This window comes from Mirounga angustirostris, unplaced genomic scaffold, assembly GCF_029215605.1.
Source record: "Mirounga angustirostris isolate CCGP_5_RB_7025 unplaced genomic scaffold, mMirAng1.0.hap1 SCAF_15, whole genome shotgun sequence".
Taxonomy (NCBI): Eukaryota; Metazoa; Chordata; class Mammalia; order Carnivora; family Phocidae; genus Mirounga; species Mirounga angustirostris.
The window spans coordinates 83,516,213-83,533,065 of NW_026991723.1; the positions used below are offsets into that span (position 1 = coordinate 83,516,213).

General features: G+C 39.1%; 1 protein-coding gene across 3 annotated transcripts in view; it reads right to left on the reverse strand.

Moving 5' to 3' along the window:
• The window catches only part of NR6A1 (nuclear receptor subfamily 6 group A member 1), a 229,301-nt gene that overhangs the window by 53,380 nt on the left and 159,068 nt on the right, over window positions 1–16,853 (reverse strand). The gene's annotated exons all lie outside the window — the stretch shown is intronic.

Consider the following 16,853-nt stretch of genomic DNA (forward strand, 5'->3'; position numbering starts at 1 on the left):
AAACCTGTATGAAAAAAAAGTTTAATATTTAAATCTTTCTTATATTTTATTTTTATCAGGAAAAAGATAAGTTACTTGGGCACGTCAGAAAAGTAAAGTGATTCACCCAAGGTCACAAAGTGAGTTAAGTGATGGAGCTATTTCGACCTTACTACAACCTTACTATTTTTCCAAAGACAGACCTCCCATTAAACGAAACTAACTCCTATAGAGGTAGGGTGCAGGAAGAGAAGGATGGTATATATCAAAATTGAGCCTCAGTGTTAACTGCTGCCTTTTTTTCCCCAAACCAAAGAAACAACAGGAGTCACAACAAAGAACTAACTAGATGTATTCTTACCATCCTGTGAGTGATCACTTAGTTACCTCCACATAGCAACTAGTTCTACTTTAATTTGGGTAAGTATAGAAGAAAGCCTGTTACAAAATTTCTCTTGGGCTCATCTCTCCTCTCAGACCCACTCTTACAAAAATACCTCCCCGACCCCAAGAAGGACATTTTACTCATTCCAAGGGCTCAGGTTACGCAAATTACAACTGGAACTGATTTTTATCAAAACCTGCTTTTCAGACTGTGATGAAGGCCAGATTTAGGAAATGGAGAGTACAGCTGCTTACTTGGCCAAAATTATACTGACAACTAAGGCAATTTGGAACTTGCCTAGCTAAAAGGTATTTAAAACAAAGGGTATTTAAAACAATTTCAACTGGATTACTGGTTCTAACTCCTCTGATCAGCTGCACATTCTTCTAAGTACTACTGACTCCACTCAGTTTCATTGGTCACCACCATCTGAAATGAAGTCCTTGAAATTAGGAAGAGGTACCCTCAAAATTTCATCTGAAAACATAGAATTTAAACAGAAATAAGTGAAAATCATAAGAATTCTCGTCTGCTGCACAAACCACTATAAAAATCAATTTCCAGAGGCCACATGTGAAGTACCTCAGAGGACATTTCTAAAAAGTATTATCAGTTGAATGAAAACAAGTGAGCAATTCACAAGATTGGTATGAACTGAATGTTTAGGAGTTATCCTTACAGGTCACCAAATAAAAGATGGGAAAAAGAAAAAGAGGGGTGCCTGGCTGGCTCAGTTAGTGGAGCACGCAACTCTTGAACTTGGGGTTGTGAGTTTGAGACCCCTGCTGACTGCAGAGCTTCCTTTATTTTTATTTATTTATTCATTTTTAAAGATTTTATTTATTTATTTGACAGAGAGAGACCCAGCAAGAGAGGGAATACAAGCAGGGGGAGTGGGAGAGGGAGAAGCAGGCTTCCCGCTGAGCCAGGAGCCCCATGCGGGGCTTGATTCCAGGACCCTGGGATCATGACCTGAGCTGAAGGCAGACGCTTAACAAGACGCTGAGCCACCCAGGTGCCCCTGTAGAGCTTACTTTAAACAACAACAACAACAACAACAAAGAAAATGTTACCATCATTAACTGCTTAGGCCTGAAAACAAAGATGAAATGGTTCACAAATTACAATTAGCTGAAGCCACAGGAAATGAATCCAGGGAAAATGCTACCCCATCATTCAACAGGTGGGGCCAAGAAAATAAAAATTCAGACCACAGTCCCTAGTTCCTTTCTATCTCTTATGTGTAGGAACCTTCAAATTAGGAATCAAGTTTCTATTTGTGGTGAAAGAGTTTTCATATTCCTGTAAATTCAGGTTTTCCAGATAGAGATAAGAACCTGCTAATCTGTGGTTTGTCCTATTTGGATTGCTACTGGGACCTTTTAAGGATCCCTTATTCATTTAGGGAAAAATAAGAGTTGGTTGAGCCTGGAAAGTCTTCTCTGAAAAAATACAAACATACAGATATTTCATTAATAGATAGCTTGGATCCATGCACTAGAGCTCTAAACAAGTACATATTTTTGAAGCTGGAAGAATAAAGTAGACAATGATTCACTATGTAATAATTACTATTTCTTGCTTCAAATCATCTTATGACATTTATTCACTGAATAAACATTTGAGAGTTCCTCTGCACTCTTCACATACTACCTCACAATAGTGTAGGAGACAGACATCATTCCCATAATTTCAATACAGACAGTCAACACTAAACTAGAAAGAGAAGGTATACTGGGCACAGAGAAGTGGGTGATTCTAGTGCTAGATGAGGAAGCTGAAAGACTATCTAGAAGAGGTGTCACCTGAACTGGGCCTTAGAGCAGAAGTATGTCAAAGGGAATTTCAGCCAGAGGGAACAGTATAGGCCAAGAGGCTTGCTGGCTATCGGTATTTAAATGTATTTTAGAGGAGTGTAGTTATCTGAGATAGAGGGAGGTGAGAAAGGCCTTGATGAATGCTAGAACATGCAATTCTGGAGTTAGACTGACTTGGGAGTCTTCTGTAGGGAGGCTGTAGGCATGCATGAGATTGCCAGAAGGCAGTGTACGGTAAGAGAATAGAAACTGTAATAGACAACTTTTAGGTTGTCTACTCAGCTCACACCAATCCTCTTTCCTTTGAGAACAGCCACTGCTGTGGCCTGTCAGGCACCTGGTTTACACTGCTAGATAAGCTGAATGGAGCAGAAGAGATAATGGCTACTGCTAACTGGACTACAAAAAGACAATGGCTCAAGTTGGTTCAATGAAATTCTCGGTTCCCAAGATATTATAATGAGGACACAAAATTACTAGCTTCTGATGAGCCTGAAACTGTGAATGTGACTGATGAGATAGACTTGTTCCAGAAAAGGAGAGAATCCTCATCTCTGTGGTAGTGGTGGTGATGAGGGGTGGGATAAAGTGAAGCAGAGGGGCTATACCTTATGACTTCATAAGGGTTGAGAGTAGTTGCTACGGCTCCTGAAGCTTAAATATGTAATTAAAACATACTGGTCTCAATTCAATCTGTGGACACTCCCAGCCTGAACAAGCCTACTTCCTCCCTTTTCCACCAAGAGTTTTATAGCCTTTGGAGTTAAATACCACAAGTCTCAACAAGTGACTTACATAGTTACATGATTTCTAGTCCCCTTATCATACTGGTCATCTGCCTTTCCCTCTGGACATGTTCCTGCTTGTAAGAATCCTATGAAAATAAATTGTTCAGAATATACTGTGGCTTGGGGTGCCTGGCTGGCTCAGTTGGTAGAGCATGTGACTCTTGATCTTGGGGTTGTAAGTTTGAGCCCCACATTGGGTGTAGAGATTACTTAAAAATGAAATTAAAACAAAACAAAACAAAACTACTGTGGCTTGATGAGTACAGAACAGAGAGGGTGTCTATTCTTCTTACTCCCTTTGGTATACTATGTTTTGTTTTATTTTTTTCTAAAGATTTTATTTTATGAGAGAGAGAGAGAGAGGGAGAGAGCAAGAGCATGCAAGCAGGGGAAGGGGCAGAGGGAAAGAATCCCAAACAGACTGTGCACTGAGCACAGAGCCCAATGCGGGGCTGGATCTCATGACCCTGAGAGATCATGATCTGAGCTGAAACTAAGAGTGGGACGTTTAACGGACTAAGCCACCCAGGTGCCCCTGTTTTGTCTTTTTTAAAGATTCTTTAATTTCTTTAAGTAATGTCTACACCCAAAGTGGGGCTTAACTCACAACACCAAGATCATGAGTCACATGCTTCACTGACTGAGCCAGCCAAGTGCCCCTAATATGTTTTTAATTAATATAAATCTAGTCTATCACCTTTAGGATAGTTGTAATGTATTTGTGAAAGTATACACTATATGACTGCATAAAAAGATGATGGATTAATGTTACTGATCAGTACTAAGTATACAGGAACTCAAGCCTCTCAGCTTTTTTTCATGTTTTGCTGCTAAGCTGCCTCATTCACATCCTGTAATGGCAAGCTTAGGCCTTGGCACCAAATACAAGACTGTTTATTGCCTTGTTTGAGTTGCCCTGATGTCCTGATTATTAAGATGGTATGAGCTTTTCCTCCTAGCTTTGGATGATCAACAGAAGCACAAGACCCACATTCCACATCTGTACTTCAACTTTTATACAAAACAGGTAAGGATTAAGCTAGGCTTGTGATCTTAGGCTGGTCATTTCTCTATATATCAAAAAATAATACAGTAAGGGTAATTTTTTATATCAAAATTTTTATTTTTTTAGCTATGTTTTTACATTTATACTCCCCTCCCCAAGTTTTACTGAGATGTAACTGACATATAGCACTATATACATTTAAGGTGGACAGCATAATGACCTCACTTATATATACTGTGAAATAATTACTGCAAATACAGTGATTAAGAGGATGAACCATGAAGTCAAGCTGTGTGGATTCAAATCTCAGCTTTTACATTTATTAAATGTATGGTCATATTGCTTCAGTTCCCTCATCTGTAAAAGGTGGATATACAGGACCTATACCACTAGGTTTCTGTAAGGACTGAGTTAATACATGTAATATGCTTAACACAGAGTTAACATGCAAAATTCCTGACACATAATAAATGCTTAATAGGGGTGCCTGGCTGGCTTAGTTTGTAGAGCATGTGACTCTTGAGCTCAGGGTTGCAAGTTCAAGCCCCATGCTGAGATTACTGAAAAAAATAAAATCCCTAAATAAATTTTTTTTTTTTTTTAGATTTTATTTATTTATTTGACAGAGAGAGACACAGCAAGTGAGGGAACACAAGCAGGGGGAGTGGGAGAGGGAGAAGCAGGCCTCCCGCCGAGCAGGGAGCCCGATGCGGGGCTCGATCCCAGGGCCCTGGGATCATGACCCGAGCCGAAGGCAGACGCCTAATGACTGAGCCACCCAGGAGCCCCAAATCCCTAAATAAATTTTTAAAAACGCTCAGGGGTGCCTGGCTGGCTCAGTCGTTAAGCGTCTGCCTTCAGCTCGGGTCGTGATCCTGGGGTCCTGGGATCGAGCCCCATGTCGGGCTCTCTGCTCTGCCAGGAGGCCTGCTTCTCCCTCTCCCGCTCCCCCTGCTTGTGTTCCCTCTCTAGCTGTCTCTGTGTGTCAAATAAATGAATAAAATCTCTAAAAAAAAATAAATAAAATAAAAATTAAAAAGCTCAATAAATGTGAGCTATTATTATTACTATCATCATATCATCACTAGTTTCTCTCAGGATATTCATCAGTAAAATCAGGTCAGTGATTCCCCCTGAAAAGTTCCTATGAGGACTAAATAGGAATATATAAGAAAGTGCCCTATATAAGCTCTAAAGTTCAGGGTGCCTATGAAGAAAGATGGGAATTCACCTGAGTGATGTCTAACTCTGGCATGCCTGGGGCCTACTGGGTTTGCCTACCAGTGAGGTATATATAGAGTAGCTTCACATATCTCGCTTTCTTCAGCAGCATGATTGCTCCCCTCTATAACTACCTTCAGTTTTGGAGATTACTACTTGGGTTAGAGAACCAAAAATTTATTTATTGGGCTTTTGTAATAAATTGTCCTTAAAGTTTTTTGTTTGTATATTTTATTTTTACTGTAATTAGAAAGTCAAAAGCAAAAGCAACCCCAGTTTTGCATTCTAGCTAGTCACTATTTTAGTTGTGTGATAATCTCTCTGAGCTTCAATTTCCTTCTCTATAAAGATAAAAATATTCATCTTACAGAATTGTTGTGAAAATGAAGGAATTAAAATATATAAAAGACCTGTAGAAATGAAGATGTGGAACAACAAAGATGTAGTTGCATTTTATTATGTTATGGTTATTATTTCTCCATCCAGGGTCCATAGCTCTTTTTAGAAATATCTTCCATGGGGCACCTGGCTGGCTCAGTTGATAGAGCATGAGACTCTTGATCTTGGGGTTGCAAATTCAAGCCCCACATTGGGAGTAGAGATTACTTTAAAATAAAATCTTAAAAAAGAGAGAGAGAGAAAAGAAATATCTTCCATGAATTTGAGCTTAAATTACAGGTCCCTGTTAGAGAGGTAAAAACATACACAGTGGAATTATACCAAAGAGTTAATAAGCCAGAGTTGTCAAAATCTCCTTTAGGAAAGTGTGCATACACAAAATTGTCTTTGCCTTTATTCCAAAGAGACTCCTAGGGACTTTCGTTATAGTATAGCTTTCAACTGTTAAAATCTTGCGCTTCCACTGTCAAAACACTGAATTAGAGACTGATTTGGCTACTGAAGCTTCCACTGATGAGGATATTACTAACTCTGAGAGTTGATGTGTTTGTTATTACATATCTTGCCATTTGTGACTTCTCTGATTACTTGATCCTGGATTATGCAGTCATTAAATTGCAAAGCCACAGGGGGCTTCAGAAATACACCAGTTCCTCATTCTCACTTCACAGATGGAAAACCTGAGGTCCAGAGAATTAAAGTAACTTGCGCATGTTTGCATTAGTAACCTCTACACCAAAGCTGCTTCTGCATTTCATTTGGCTTTTATTTTTTTATTTTTAAAGATTTTATTTATTTTTTTGAGAGAGAGAGAACACCTGAGAGGGGATAGGGCCAGAGGACAAAACAGACTCCCTGCCAAGCAGGAAGCCCGATGCGAGACTTGATCCAGGGACTCCAGGATCATGACCTGAGCCGAAGGCAGTCGCTTAACCAATTGAGCCACCCAGGTGCCCTCATTTGGCTTTTAGATGACCTATCTCTCTACAACACTCAATGGCTGCTATTCTGGATCACCTGAATTTGCATACCAAACTTTCTATTCTAGTAAACTGTTAACTCTTTGCAGAAATTGGGAATACTACGCAATCTTGAGTGTTAAAGCGTTCAAGGCAACTTTCTGAAATTTAAGTATCAGAATTGATACTCAGAATTGGTCCTCAGAATTGCTATATAGTTCCACACTGAAATCCTTAAGATATCTATGTAAACTCTATGTGGACCAGCACTTTATCTGTCCTAATCACTGTGGGGTCTATCCATGCAGTTTTACAAAGTGAAAGTACTCAGGAATGCTTGCTGAATGAATGAAAGAAACTGGATAAGCATCTGAATTCTTTCCTTTTTGAAACACTTTCTTCCCTTGGCTTTCAGAATACCACTCTTGACGTTTTCCTACTTTCTCTCAGACTACTAGTTTCTCAATCTCTTTTACTGAGTATCTTTGGAACTCCTAGATGTTGGCATATCTTCAGAGGTTAGTCCTATCAATATTCTCTCTTTAAAGGACTCAGTCTTCCATCTATATTGTGATAATTCCCCCAAAGTACACTTTAACCAAAAACCCCCCTTGAGTTTTAGACTTCAATATCTAAACTGCCTATTTAACATTCCATTTAGCTAACAGGCATCTTAAATTTATTAAACATAATTCTAGATTCCATTCCTACCTCCTATACTTGGTAATCTTCATCTTACTAACTGAAACCAATATCCATTAGCTGTTCAAGCCTAAAATCTAGGAGTCACTCCTTAATCCCTTTACTTTTATATTCCATCATCCAAACCATCAGCAAACCCTATCAATTCTCCCTCCAAAACAGATCTCAAATCTACTCTTCATCTCTAGTACTGTTAGCACTACTTTAAGCTATTACCATCTCCCACTTAAATGACCATTTGGTCTACTACTGGTCTCTCTACTTCTCTTGGTTCTTATAAAGTTAAAAATATACTTACCATATGACCCTTTGAGTCCACACTTAGGTAATTCATCATAGAAAAATGAAAGCCTAGGTTCACACTCAAACTTGTACATGACTGTTTATAGCAGCTTTATTCATAATCAACCCAAACTAGAAATAACCCAAATGTCTTTCGAGAGATGAATGGCTCAACAACCATACAATGAAATACTATTCATCAATAAAAAAGAGAATCAATTATTGATTGATACAGGTAACAACTCGGATGAATTTCAAAGGGATTTATACTAAGTGAAAGAAGCCAGCGTCAAAAGGTTACATGCGGTATAATTCCACTCATATAACATTGTCAGGAAGATAAAAGTATAGAAAACAGAGAACAGACTGACCAGTGGTTGCTAGGAGGTTAGGAGTAAGGTGAGGTTATAACCAGGAAGAGATAGTAGCATGAGGGAGTTTCTGGGGGTTAAAGTGCTCCATATCTTGACTATAGTGGTAGTTCTACAAGCCACCTCAAAAACTCAATTTTACTGCATGTTAATTTTAAAATTTAAAATTAAAAACAAAAACAACTAATAGCACTTAACCAAAAATATTATAATACTTTGGTCACTAATCATCAACTATTTCACAAATATCTAAGTAAAACTACAATGAATATCTTAGTAAAAACATATACAACTTGCCCTAGAAAACTAAAAGAAAATTTTTAGTCTTAACTAGTGAAAGAGATATTATTAAGATAATATATCATTAAGGGGCGCCTGGGTGGTTCAGTTGTTAAGCGTCTGCCTTCGGCTCAGGTCATGATCCCAAGGTCCTGGGATCGAGCCCCGCATCGGGTTCCCTGCTCCGTGGGAAGCCTGCTTCTCCCTCTCCCACTCCCCCTGCTTGTGTTCCCTCTCTCACTGTGTCTCTGTCAAATAAATAAATAAAATCTTAAAAAAAAAAAAGAAAATATATTATTAAGATATTACTAAGACTCGGGGCGCCTGGGTGGCTCAGTTGTTAAGCGTCTGCCTTCGGCTCAGATCATGATCCCAGGGTCCTGGGATGGAGCCCCGCATCGGGCTCCCTGCTCAGTGGGAAGCCTGCTTCTCCCTCTCCCACTCCCCCTGCTTGTGTTCCCTCTCTCGCTGTGTCTCTCTCTGTCAGATAAATAAATAAAATCTTTAAAAAAAAAAAAAAGATATTACTAAGACTCTATTTCTCCATTCATTAAAGAAATACAACAGAGCCCACTTCTGTTTGGAACATTCCCACAGAGCACAGATGGCCCTAGGCAGGGAGTATAACTTCTTAAAACCATTTAACCAAGACCTCTCCCTCTTAAAGGACTTGGCAATTTGTAACAAGGTTAAGTAAGGTTACAGCATATTCTCCCTAAATCCCAGCAGCAGCGGTGTAGAGGCTTCCAGCTCTGAGGCAGACCTGTGTTCCCTTCTAGCAAAGTACTACATTAATCTCTTCAACATATTTGCAAGGGGTGGATTAAGAGGAATGTGAAGAGGGCTCTCTTCTGCTCAACAGGGGTAAGGGCATCCATTCACAGACTAAAGCTCTCTCTACGGCTTCCTTTGCATCTAGAACCTTTATGGGCCTTACTTATAACTCACGGGATACCCTGTCAGGTTGTTTTATATTGCTATGCCTTCGCTCATGCTGCTCTTTCTGCCTGGGAGACACTTTCCCACTTTACCAGCCTGGCAAATGTCAACCCATCTCTCGTGGGTAAAGTCTAACCTGACAGCCCAAACAGAAACGATCACTCCTATCTCTGCACAACCTCTGTACCCTCCAGGATTGCTATCATTGTTCCTCCAACACTTCACTGCACTTACCTATTTATTTCCCTCTACTAGACTGTATACTTCACAGAACAGAGAGAGATTCTTACTTTTTCTGCATCCCCAATATATACCAAGCACAGAGCAACTACCAGTGAATGTCAGTTGAATGAATGAAGAGTATAGTTTCTCTACTTACAAATCAAAGTGCAAAGTTTATAAGGACTCTAGATAACAAACTAGCGGGCCAGCCCAGGTACACTGTGCCAATACTTAAAAGCTCAGTACTCAGCTCCCTAGGTCCCCCCAATTCTAAGGTCTTGGTGAAAGAGAGACCAATTAGCATGCTTTAAGTAAAACCATATGTTCTAGGAGAGTGGAAAATGCACTCGCCACATTTTCCTTTGCCTTACCAAAAGGAAATCTTCTGACCAGATTTAGTTTAATGGGTCCAGAAAAGAGACATGTGCATTATTAGAGATTCTCATACTATTTGCCAAAAAGTGCGTTTGTAACTACTTCCACGTGTAAAACAATGTTCAGAATAAGTGGTAGTCTCTCTACAGTCATCACTAGGACCAAAAATCATGAAACTTAAACAAGGAATATATGCACTCCTTCACACACTATACACACACACAATTTTACTAATGTAGCCAAAGGGTTCTGCTTCCCTGAAGCACTAAATCAATACTTTCATAAAACTAGCACTCCTCCCTAGACATTCATCATTCTCTTACTTTGGGGTAAGACTAATGGTTGGTAGAAATAAAGAATAAAGAAACTGAATCCAAACATTTTTCAGCATATGACATATGATGAACTTATGATATTAAAACTATTCTATGGTGGGTCTCACTGATATGAGGAATTCTTAATTGCAGGAAACAAACTGAGGGTTGCTGGAGTGGGGGTTGGGGTGGGAGGGATGGGGTGACTGGGTGATAGACACTGGGGAGGGTATGTGCTCTGGTAAGCGCTGTGAATTGTGCAAGACTGTTGAATCTCAGATCTGTACCTCTGAAACAAACAATGCAATATATGTTAAGAAAAAAAGAAGAAGAAGAAGAAGAAGAAGGTAGCGGGAGGGGAAGAATGAAGCGGGGGAAATCGGAGGGGTAGACGAACCATGAGAGACGATGGACTCTGAAAAACAAACAGGGTTCTAGAGGGGAGGAGGGTGGGAGGATGGGTTAGCCTGGTGGTGGGTATTGAGGAGGGCACATTCTGCATGGAGCACTGGGTGTTATGCACAAACAATGAATCATGGAACACTTCATCTAAAACTAATGATGTAATGTATGGGGATTAACATAAGAATAATAAAAAAACAAACAAACAAACTATTCTATGGTGGGTAGTTTCTCTCTAGTATCAGATTGGTAAGCTCATGGCAAATAATTTAATGTACATGATTCCAAAAGGCTTGTAGGCACCTTCCAAAGCAAAGGTGCTGAGGAAGAATTAATTTCTACATACTCAAAAGGAACCTAGAATCTGAAGCAATTAACAACTATCTCGTGGCAAACTTAGAAAACAAAAGCCATCAATGCATATGAGTGTGTGTGCACGTACATACAGTCATGACAGTGACAGTAGCCAAGACTTCTGTGACTAGCACCTATTGGGTGCCAAGCTTTTCTCTTAACACACCTTTTCTTTCCACACTGACTCATGTGCATGCACTTTGGGATTAAATGGCCACTGGGATGGTGTTTATTTTTCCTTTTTTTTTTTTTTTTAAAGATTTTATTTATTTATTTGAGAGAGAGAGAGTGAGAGAGAGCATGAGAGGGGAGAGGGTCAGAGGGAGAAGCAGACTCCCCACTGAGCGGGGAGCCTGATGTGGGACTCGATTCTGGGACTCCAGGATCACGACCTGAGCTGAAGGCAGTTGCTTAACCAACTGAGCCACCCAGGTGCCCTATTTTTCCTTTTTTAAAAAAAATGTCCAAAACATGCATCTGCTGTAGAATGGTTATTTAATGCACTGTAACTGACATTTAATAAATTACCCATAACCTATCACACCTTTGAAAAGCAAAGCTAGGTTGCCGTAGCCATCACTCTGAGGGAACATGCTGAAAACCTCACAAAAGGAAAATGTTTTTGCTAACAGTGAATAGGATGCAAACAGAGTAATGATGTTTAGAGTATTTCCCCACTTTTGCCAATTGCAATGCAGGACTCTAATTTTACTATGTTAAGGAAAATATTTGAATATTCTATTTTGGAGCCATAAATTTGGAAGAACAAAAACATTTCAAGAAATGTAGTGCAAGCTTAGTTAAAAAAAAAAAAAAAAAAGGCTAAAGAAATACAGGGCCCCAAATTGAAAACAAATCCTTCTGCCAGTTTTGAATAACGTTTTTGCAGCCAAATGTTCCTTGTCTCCCCGTAATTGTTAATATCTGTTAAGCAATTAACATTATTTCCTCTTTGTGGTTCAAAATAGAGAGCTGCAGTTCTAATTCACCTGTGTTCCCAGGGATTAGAACACAGTAAATGCTCAATGAATGTTGGCTACATAAATTATAATTTTATACAGAGATCAGAATGATGAGCCACTGATATAAGCTCTCAACCCCCAAAAGGCAGGGACACCAAAGATTCCAAAGTTAAGTAGGGCAGTGATTAGCATGCTAACAATATTCCCAAATTTACCACTTCACGTAAAGCTTCTGAGAAGGGGCTATTAAACATGGCCATGGCCACTGTCTTGGCATCTGTTTATCTAGCAAACACACAGAAGGAGATGACCAACCTGACTATCCTTCCTTTCCTGTTAATTACTTAATCTGCGTGCTCACTAAGAACACATCCTCTCTCCTTTTTCTTCCAATCAACACAACTGTAAAAGACTCTCTTAGGAGAAAAAAAAATCCACAAATTTTGCAGAGACACTCTCATTGCTAATTATTTTTATTAGCCCAGGAATAGATTATTAGCACAACAACTAGTTGTAAAGGAGAGGACTCAGCAGCTCGTCTCACTGGTTATACAGCATTTTCAAGGCTAAATTTCCAAAGGGCTCCTCCCTGAATGTTGTTCACTGAATGGAGGCATTGCGGGGCATGCAGGCTTTTCTACTTGGAATATTAAACAGTACCAGCCACAGGCTCACCCAAGAATCCTCTCCTTCCTAATCTCCCTAAACTTGCCATTCTGTAAAACTCATTTCAATTTCAAGGCATGTTAAGCATGTGCTGGGCACTGTGACAGAGGTTCTCTTATTTAATTCCTATAGCAACCCTGTGAGATTGGTATTACTATCCCCTGTTGTACATATGAGGAAATTAGGCTCACAGAGGTCAAGTGACTTGGCCAAGTGACAGAATCAGGCTGCTGAGATTCTTTCCCCAACACTGGGAATCCTGTAACAAAGCAATGGATGCAGCGAAGTTTTTAGGAGCCACTTGGGCAACAGGGGATGAGTTCTTACCATACAGATCAAGAGGTCTGCTCAGAAGCCATGAAAGCAGCGGCAGGTTTTATTTTTGTTTTTATTTGATTTTAATGACTAAAAATCCTATAGGAATTCTTACTGGCCCCAGTGAGAATCCACAGAGGCCCACCAGTCAGTTGACTCCTGACCTTCCATGCTTCTCATCCTAATTAATGCAAGGTCCTTGGATGACAGTGTGAGCATCAAGACCTTGTTAGAGTTAGCAATGACCTTTACATCTATCAGGCTTTTCAAAATATGTAAAACAGCTGTGCATCGGGTACACCCCCAAATTCTCAACCTTGAAATAGGAGTAGATGCATTTTTCCTAATTATGGTGTTTTTCCTAAGTCTTTGGGACAGGACTTTTCACATGGCTAAAAAATATTTGAGGAGTGGCTTGTTTTTCAATTGCCCAAGCAAACCACTGAGGCGTGCAGAAAGAAGATTCTTACAAACTGACTGATTTCCTTGGCTTAAAAAGAAATCTAGTAGCAGGGGAGATAAGGAAAAGAGAACCATCTGAAAAAATTTGGAGGGGAAGGGGAATGTTTGGTTTCCATACTTGTGCCTCTAATATTCTTTTGTTCTCCCACCTCATTGTATTAAGGATGCTAAATCAAACATGATTGCAGTGATGTTTGTGTGTGAAAATGACAAAAGCAATGGGCTAAAATCCCAACCTCATCTTGAACCCTGAAGACTTTTATGGCTTTTCCTTCAGTAGGCCCTCCCCCTTAAAGCACATTAAAGACCACATTGTTTAAAAGGGTCATGGTAGGTTTCATACCCCATTTTAATACAATGTAAATGGTAACTGAACTTCCAAGTTGTGTTAGTAATATTTGTATCTCTCTGGAAAATGCCCATTAAAAGAACTGATCCCATGGCTTAAATATTAATGCAAAATTATAATGTATCAGAGAGGCAAAACAATGGTATCAAGGAGGTACTGTGATGATTAACTTAGATTTTCTTTAATACATAATTTTCCCCAGAAAAAGGGGTGAGAGATGGGTTAAAAATATCCAGATGATCCTGGTAAGTGTCTACATATTCTCTCAGGCCTCAAAACTGTCCAGGAGGATATGTCATCTCAACTCAAGAAGCATAAAATAAATTAAACTTGGGGCTCATTTCAACTGCAGGTCTTTCTCCCTGCCCCCCACCCCTGCCCTTATTCCATTAGCATGTCTGCAAGTCACATTATGGACCCCAAGTTGGTTTATGCATTTATTCCTGAAAGATTTCAATGATATTGAAATTAGAATGATATTAAAGACTATGCATTTATTCCTGAAAGATTTCAATGATATTGAAATTAGAATGATATTAAAGACTATGATTCCATTTTCCACAGCTGTTACCATCAATTGTCACCAATACTTTGGGGGTTTAGTGGGAGAGGTGGCAATGACTCCATTACTCTTTCCAACAGCCATAAAAAATTTGCATCATAAAAGCACCTACTGAACAACTAACTGCCTTAGTCCTCTGAAAAAGGATACAGTAAAAAAGGAAGGTTACAGGTAGGCTTGGGAAAGAAGAATTCAAAAACTGAAAATCCGAACTGGAGTAAAATTACAACAAACTTGATAGTGCTTTTAAAATCATAATTTCATAAATGCTCACTTTCCCAAGCTCAGGTATCTCTGCTCAACACCCACATATAATAGGCATTAAGATGTGGCATGATATGAGTTAAATGCATTTTAAAATAAAACCTATGATTTTTGTAGATTTCCTGGCTATGAGTCTGATTTAAATGATTTCAAAATAACACACTAAGAGCATCTGTTTAGTTCAGATGAAGTTTCAAGAGCCAATACCAGCTGTTGGGGGAGGGATTTCACACATGTGTTACTCAAATCCTAACCAAATTTTGTTTTTTTCATTCCCTTAATGATGCTTCCAACCCCAGTAGGGTAAAGCAAACGTTAGAATAAAAAAGAAAGAAGAAAGGAAGAGGAGGGAAAAAGGAAGAAAGGAAGAGAAAGAGAAAGAGAGAGAGAGAGAGAAAGACAGAGAAAGAAAGAAAGAAAGAAAGAAAGAAAGAAAGAAAGAAAGAAAGAAAGAAAGAAAGAAAGAAAGAAAAAGAAAAAGATTACTCAATGCATTGATGCATGTGACTAAGGCCAAAATGATCACCCTCTCCAATTCAATACAGTATTAGCATGAGGACAAAAGGCGTTTAAAAATCAATTTGGAGTTATTTCTAGTGGGGATTGCATGATCCTAGCAAGTTGAGGAATGAGAATATTCCCAACATTAACAGGGTACTCTTTTAAGTATTTTCTCCTTTAAGAGCAATCTGATTTTCACAAGGAATTCATTTGGTGGCATTGTTTTGGTTTTAGGTGTCTGTCCTGCCAGGCAGGGGCCATGCACAAGGGCTGCATCTATCTTGAAGTGTGCACAATGGCCTCTCTTGCGGCTCGCTCTCTGTTATTGATCCTTACAGATGCTCCAAGGCCCTTCCCCCACCTTTCTCCAAATCCCAACCCCCCATTCTGAAAGATAGCTTAAGAAATAAGACTTCCTGCCTAGCGACTGGCAGGGCTGAAAGACCAGATTGTATGACTCCACAGATCAGGCCTGCCACAGTGAAAGCTTGAATAGAGTTAACCCTCTGTGAACTAAAACAAAACATTTGTATGCCCAGCTGTGACAAAGGTTAATTTAAATGGACAAGGGCCCAATATCTAAAACCAGGCAACACTTTTTTTACAGTAGCATTTTCACTCACGTCTTTTGTAAGTAGTCTGATTTTGCTTTTTAAGCTTCCAAAGATGATCTTCAGCTGGGATAATCTGTTTTGCTTTACTAGAATTTTATATGGAAGATTCAGTTAAAAATTTTAAAATTCACTTCTTTGTTTTATAAAAGTTCTTGTTTTAGTACCATAAGTTATTTTCTGTCATTGAACAGCTAAGAAAAATCAAAGTTTCAATACTTAATTAAATAAGAACTGAGGGAGAACTTTCTCTTCAAATCTTTTTTCTCTTTCAGAACTTGTAGACTATACAGCACTAAGAGATTCAAGCTGGTTGGAAAAAATATCCAAATCCTCCAGGGCTATCTCTTCCAAACTTATGCAACCCCTGCTCTGGTATCTCTGCCTGCCCTTAAACTCCTATTCCAATGTATCCAGAGCAAATCTTACTTCATAAATGACTCCTTTCTGGAAAAGCTAGTATATCCAGAATACAAAGAATTTCTGTGTATATTGGGGGAAGAAGAGGAAAATTAAAAATAACAGGGCTTGCATGTAACTGATAATTTCTACAAACTTTTTTGTTTCCACTAAGAGACACTAAAAACCAATGAGGTCATAATTCTGACATATATGGTGCTGGGGGAGAATATACAGGGAGTGTTAGGATGAAGAATAACGTTGTTGGAGAGGAGATCAGCCCCCTTCCCGGGGTTTGTACATCCTCAGAGTAAGAGTGAAACTGCAAAGCTGCCGGTGGCAGATGTTAGCCATGCTGCACGGGGCTAGGACGCTTTCCTAGGACTAGCTATTTTACTAGTTAATGTCCTGGAAATGTACTAACTACTTCAAATGTGAAACTCTTCTAGCTATAGCTCAACAGAGCTTGCCTACAAGAAACCAAACTTCTGGCAAAGTCTTAGACTCTATATTTTATAAACACAGCAAACAAATACAGCAAATCTTTAATGCTAAGATTCATCTTCTAGCTGTTTCTTTAACTGTGTATCTGGCCCAAATAATAAAGTTGTGGGGCACTGGGGTTTCTCACACAAGTAGGAGCCTATCTCTGAATATACACATTGCAATACCAACTAGTTGCTATTAATAAAACACACACACGCACACACGAATTTACCCATTTTAAAAACCTACTTAAAAAGAAATTAGCAATGGCTTAGTCTTATGCCCCCAACCATAAAATATCTAAATTCCCCCAAAGGAAATGAGGCTGCCTTATCAACGGCCTCATGACCCCAATACTATCTATAATTACAGTACTAAATAAGGCTTTCACAGATGGTGAACTGGATTAAGGAATTTAAAATATAAACAAATTTTGTCAAGAGGTAAACAGAACAATTTTTTAAAATGTAAACTTTACCTAA